Raw genomic sequence first — 7,067 nt, 5'->3', positions numbered from 1 at the left:
TTACATCAAGGTTCAAGAGTTTGGTTGCCCAGTAGGCCTTGTGTTCCAGCTCCACTGGCAAGTGGCACACCTTTCCATACACCAGTTGATATGGTGATGTTCCTATAGGGGTCTCGAAAGCTGTTTTGTATGCCCGTAGAGCATCATCAAGCTTTCTTGCCCAATCCTTTCTAGAGGTATTCACCGTTCTTTCCAGGATTCTTTTTAGTTCTCTATTCAAGACTTCAGCTTGCCCATTTGTCTGTGGATGATATGGGGTGGCCACTTTATGGCGGACTCCATATCGGCTCAGAACAGAGTCAAGCTGTTTATTGCAGAAATGAGTTCCTCCATCACTGATCAGTGTTCGAGGGACATTAAACCTGCTGAAGATGTTCTTCTAAAGGAACTTCATTACTACTCTAGTGTCATTTGTGGGTGATGTGACTACCTCAACCCATTTAGATACATAATCTACTGCCGCAAGGATATAGGTGTTTGAGTATGAAGGTGGAAAAGGACCCATGAAGTCTATATCCCATACATCAAACAACTCAATCTCTAGGATTCCTTATTGAGGCATGTCATGACCATGAGGGAGATTGCCAGCCCTTTGGCAACTGTCACAGCAACGGACAAACTCTCAGAAATCCTTAAAGAGTGTGGGCCAGTAGAAACCACTTTAGAGGACTTTAGTAGCTGTTCGCTCTCCTCTAAATTGTCCTCCATAATCGGAGCTATGGCAATTCCATAGGATTTTATGTGCCTCTTCTTCAGACACACAGCGGCGGATTATCCCATCCGAGCATCTCTTAAAGAGATATGGTTCATCCCACAAGTAGTATCTAGCATCATGAATGAGCTTTCGGGCTTGCTGCCTACTTTATTCCTTGGGGATGAATTTTATAGCCTTGTAATTCGCAATGTCTGCAAACCAGGGTGTCGTCCGGATGGCAAAGAGTTGTTCATACGGGAAGGTTTCAAATACCTCAGTAGAGGGGGGAGATGTCCCTTCTACTAGTTCAATCCAAGATAAGTGGTCAACCACTTGGTTTTCTGACCCTTTTCTGTCTCTGATTTCTATATCAAACTCTTGCATGAGTAATACCCATCTTATCAACCTGGGCTTAGAGTCTTGCTTGGTGAGTAGAAATTTAAGAGCAGCATAGTCAGTGTAGATAATGACCTTAGATCCTATTAGATAGGATTTGAACTTGTCAATGGCATAAACCAGTGCAAGTAATTCCTTCTCTATGGTAGTGTAGTTCTTCTACGCATCATTTAGAACACGGCTGGCATAATAAATGACATGCAGAAGCTTGTCATGCTTCTGCACCCCAGAACTGTGCCAATGGTATGGTCACTGGCGTCACACATCAGTTCAAATGGTAATTTCCAGTTGGGTGCAGAGATGACAGGCGCAGTGATAAGCTTGGCTTTCAGAGTCTCAACGGCCTGCAGACACTCTTGGTCAAAGACAATTGGAGTGTCAGTAGCTAGTAACACTACTAGAAATTGTGTAATTATCAATGCTAAAAATCGACGAAAAAAATCTTCGTCGATAATTTTCTACGGTTTGCCGTCGATAAAATAAAAAAATAAAAAATAAAAATAAAATATTAAAATCGACGACAGAGTTGTCTGTTATTTTAAAAACTTAGAACATTTAACTATTAACATCACATTGCCGACAAAGGATGGGTTGAAATATTTTTTTCCTTTAAAATCGACAGAAATGTCGTTGATTTTAATATTTATTATATCGACGGCCTTTGACTGTCGATAAATTTGAACGATCAAGATTTTTTTTAAAATTATACGGATGGTTTAGATTTATTATATAAAATAGACGGTTAAGATGTTAATTTTTTTCCAAATAAAATCGATGGTATTGCTGTCGATATTTATCAAAAAAAATTTTCACCCGCGTTTACTTCCCGCGCCCTCGTTTCGTCCCAATTCACCTCAATTTACCTCATAAGATTCGCGTCTTCTCTATTTCACCTCTTCTCCATTTCACCAACCCTCCCTCTCCGATGCCGCCACACCTCTTCGCTTTGCTGCTACCGCGTCGTTGCTCTGCTGCTCCCGCACCCGTCGTCGCCCCGTCACACTCGCGCCGCCGTCCCTCCGTCCCTGTTTCAAATCGAAAACACGTAGTAGCACCTCCTTCTCCACATGAATCTCCAGGTTCGGTTTTCCTTTTCTCTTTACTTTTCTATGTTGTTTTCCTTGTTTTGTAAATTGTAATTCCGAATTTCTGATTTTCGAATGGAGTTCTTCTTCTCTACTCTGCGAATTGTTGATTTCTTTCTTTTTTTTTGTTCTCTGATTTTTCTCTTGGCTACACAATTGATTGAGTTTTTTTCTTCTCAAATTATGTGATTCGTTTTGTTAAGTTGTAACTTGTGAGTATGCAATTTCAATTAATATCTTTAGCGTTTTAGAGATGTCGATTATTGACGCAGATATACAGACTCTCGGTGATTGTCGCTTGATCTTCATCTTCCTCTCTTCAAGTCTCAAGTAATGAGCACAAACCTTTACTATTAGCGTGATTTTTAATTTCTAATTGTTCCTCTCTTTATTAGTTTATAATATTAGAGTTTTTGGGGAGTAGTCTCTGGTACTGGATATAGAAACTGCTTAGAGGAATTTCAAGCTTTGAAATTTTCTAATTTGATGCTTGTAAAATAGATGGAATGCTTTATATCAAAACCACGAGTTAATTTTGCTTCTATTTCACTGAATATATGCACACACATCAAGCAAAAATTAGGAAAGAGATAGCTATTTTCTCATCTGCATCATTATCAGAGGTAATATGCAAGCCTTCTCTACAGGCCTCTGAGCAAAATTAGTTTACTCTTAGGTACGTGTCATATGAACTCCTCAATTTTCATCAACTATGTAGATAAGGTGCTATTCTGTATAATTGTTCTACATCATGGCTTAACATTGAAATAGATTACAATTATTTAATAGCATTACTGTCTTGCATATATTTTTTATTAGGATTCTAATTGTAGTTTATGCAAATTGTAGGTATTAGTGATACTGAGATACATAACTATGCCATAAATTTGAAAGTAAATTGTAGTTAAGTTTCTTTTTCAATAACTGTGTGTTTGGCTTTTTTGCAGTGGCAGTGAAGTATGTCTCTCATCTTTTGTTAGCATTGATCTCTTAGTGGCTGAGATTCATGATTTTTTAGAGAAAGTAATGTTAACTTTCTTGCACTATTTCATTTGATCAATTTATGCAATTTATTAATAAATTACTTGGGATGAATGAAAATTTTGGTGAGAAGACATTTTCAATCTTTAACATGTTTGATCAATTTATAAGATTTTTCTACACATGTGTAGATAGTCCTAGTACAATGACAATGGGTACATTTTACTTTATGAAAATGGATAAATTTTTCTATTTGGCCTTCTGATCCCATGTCCAATAACATGAGATCAAATTTTGGAAGTCTAGTGTTTGGTGATAAAGCTATCACATTGCTATCAACCTTGATTTTGATGTTTGTCTCATACACATCAGTTGCAACTTCAGCTAATAGAGCATTACCAATGGCACCACCAGGCATAGAAGTTGGGCAGCCCAATGACAGTCTGTTGCCTTCAAAGGGGGGAACGACATTGCCATTGGATAAATCTTCCCGAACACTAGAGTTTGATAATAAAATGCCAAATGGAAAGCCGAAGAATAAGGTTGTTCATCCTGAGAGTCCTATAATTGATATTGTTGTTGCTCTTGACAGAAGCAAGGTAATGATAGTTTTATAGGTTCTAATAGATGTGAATTTATGTGATATTTATTCTTGCATAATCTGCTGCCTTTGATTTGCTGTAGCTGAGAAAAGTTTCAGAACGGGTTATTTCTCCAAAACCACCCAAGTTAGATGAAAGAAATTCATTGTTAGAGAAAATAAGATCAAAGGTTACCCATACCAACTTTTATTTTTCTTCTGTATGATGTTTGTACCATTATGTATTACAAATTCTGCTTATTTTAAAAATGTAATTTTTTTCAGTCTTTCAACTTAAGACCTACTGCAGCTACACGACCCATCATGGAGGGTCCAAAAACAAATTTGAGGGTTGCTGCCATCTTGGATAAAGCAAATTCAATTCGCCAGGTCTTTCTCTCTCTCACACGCACGTGCGTGCGCAGACACACATATCATATGTGCATATGGAGGTTCCACCAAGGCCCTAAAAATTTTATATCATCTAATCATTAAAATTGATGTAGGTTGCATTGGAGAATTTAAGTATGTTGATGACCATAGGGCTGGAAAAATTTTTGTCAAATTGAACAGCAGGCTTAACAAGTGTGGTGTAATCAGTCCCCGATTCGATGTCGGCGTTAAAGAGATCGAAAGTTGGACTGTTAGACTCCTCCCCTCAAGACAGGTCAGCAATGTTTCCATAGTTTTGCGTTTGCATATTGTGATATCGTGCAAGACTTATGAATGTGTTTCCATAGTTTTGTGTTTGCATATTGTGGTGTATTTTTGTTTTTGATAAACTGTTGCCCTGAAATTTCAATTTTGAGATGAGGTTCACCGGTTGGAGTGGATGATATTCTTTTACTTTCATGGTAGTATGATAGTGAGAGGTGTTTTTCGTGTGCACTTTGTTTGCTTAATATGGCTTCTTTATCATTATTTTTCTTATACCAAAATGTACTCCAGGATTGTTTTATGTTTTAAACTTTGAAGACTTGAATCATCAAAATGATTGACATGCTTCATATGATGTTTTCGTTTTTGTTTCTTTGTTCCCATTAGACACAAAAGGTTCACTATTTTATAGCAAATTTGTCATAGCTAACTCTTCCAAGTCATGGGTGGTTTAGAAATACACACTTTTGTCCTCATTCTAAGAGAATTTTTTATTGCTGTAGTTTAATTTTGAACTTAAAACTATTCTAGGATCTTCTTTCTGCCACTGATGCATATGGTTTTTGGCTTTCTATATTAAAGAGTACTTGGTCACAGTGGAAGTGGATTGCAACCTAATGACAGGCAATTTATGTATGCAAATTGTTATTCTAGAGCTTTCAATGCTAATGTTATAACTTTTGGAAGGGATTTTCCCCAAACACCACCACTGAGTGAGCAATAGCCCATATACCAAACTCTTAGCTATTTGTTGTAACTTCTTTGATTCTTGTATTGTATTATCTCTCAATATAGAAACTACATATACTTATGGGTCTGCCAAAAGCATTACTTCGTACGCAGGACTTGAATCTGAATTCTACTCCAACCAACCATTTATCGGTTGAACACTTGAACTAAATTATTTTGAATCAGTATAGTCGCTTTTCATTTTTAATATATAGCAATTAAAATCGACGGCATTGTTGTCGCTTTTTAAATTTAATATAGACAAAAATCAACGACAATGTTGTCAATTTTTAATGTAAAATAGACAAAAGAAAAAGAAAAATATGTCGGTAATTTAATAATTAAATCGACAGCTAATATGTCAATTTTAATTAATTAAATTTCGACACAAGCGCTGTCGATTTTGGATAATATTATTGACAACGAAGGTGTCGCTTTTTTTAAATACGTAAAAATCTTAAACCTATATTATCGACACAGTAGCCGTCGATTTTATTGAAAGTTTATCGACACCTCGAAAAGCCGTCGATTTTATTAGTTTTTTGAAAAATCGACACGTTTTAAAGCGACGACTAATATCATCAATTTTATCGTCGATTTTTTATATTATCGACGGCTTTCCGTCGATTTGGCCGTCAATTTTAATGGTGTTTCTTGTAGTGTAAATTGCACAAGGGTTTTGGGATTTTGGAAAAATCTTTTATAAACCTCCTGTAGAATCCTGCATGTCCTAGGAAACTTCTTATTCCTTTGGCATTAGTTGGTGGTGGTAATCGTTCAATTACCTCCACCTTAGCTTGATCCACTTCTATTCCTTTATTCGAAATTCGATGTCCAAGGATAATTTCATCAGTCACCATGAAGTGACATTTGTCCCAATTTAAAACCAGGTTTGTCTCTTGGCATCGTTTGAGAACTAGGGCCAGATGGTCAAAGCAGGAGTTAAATGAGTCTCCAAAGATGGAGAAATCATTCATGAATACTTGAAGGAACTTCTCTACCATATCAGAGAAGATGGAGAGCATACACCTCTGAAAGGTGGCAGGTGCATTGCACAGGCCAAATGGCATATGCCTATAAGCAAACATGCCATATGGGCATGTGAATGCTGTATTTTCTTGGTCCTGAAGAGCTACTGCAATCTGATTATAGCCTGAATAGCCATCCAAAAAGTAGTAGAATGTATGACCTACTAATCTCTCTAACATTTGGTCTATAAATGGTAAAGAAAAATGATCCTTTCTAGTGGCATTATTGTGCCTCCTATAGTCAATGCACATACGCCACCCCTGTAACTATCTTTGTAGGAATCAGTTCATTCTTTTCATTGTGAACCACTATCATGCCTCCCTTCTTGGGAACAACTTGGACAGGGCTCACCCAGGGGCTGTCAGAGATGGGATAAATAATCCCAACCTCCTATAATTTTGTGACTTCCTTTTGCACCACTTCCTTCATGGCTGAATTCAGTCGCCTTTGTGGTTGTACAACTGGTTTGGCATCATCTTCCAGCAGGATCTTGTGCATGCATCGGGTTGGGCTAATGCCCTTAAGGTCACTTATTGTGCACACAAGAGCTGTCTTGTGTGTCTTTAGCACTTGGATTAGTGTTTTTTCTTCTTGTGGTTCTAAGCTAGAGCTTATAATCACAAGATAAGTATCTCCATCTCCAAAAAATACATATTTCAAGTAGGATGGTAATGGCTTGAGCTTGAGTTTAGGAGGCAATTTTTCCTCCTTAGGAGTTTTCAGAGGTTCCTTTATTTCCTCTGGCTCCTCTAACTCAGGCTGAGCATCATAAAAGATGTCGATCAGCTCTTCTTCGAGTCCCTCAGCCATATTCACTTCTTCCACTAGGAAATCAATGATATCAATACTCATGCACTCTTCTGGAGTGTCTGGATGCTGCATGCCTTTGACAGCATTTAGTACGAACTCATCCTCA

The sequence above is a fragment of the Arachis ipaensis genome, chromosome B1 (assembly GCF_059453495.1).
Source record: "Arachis ipaensis isolate K30076 ecotype BB chromosome B1, ASM5945349v1, whole genome shotgun sequence".
Classification (NCBI taxonomy): Eukaryota; Viridiplantae; Streptophyta; class Magnoliopsida; order Fabales; family Fabaceae; genus Arachis; species Arachis ipaensis.
This window is presented reverse-complemented; position numbering follows the sequence as displayed.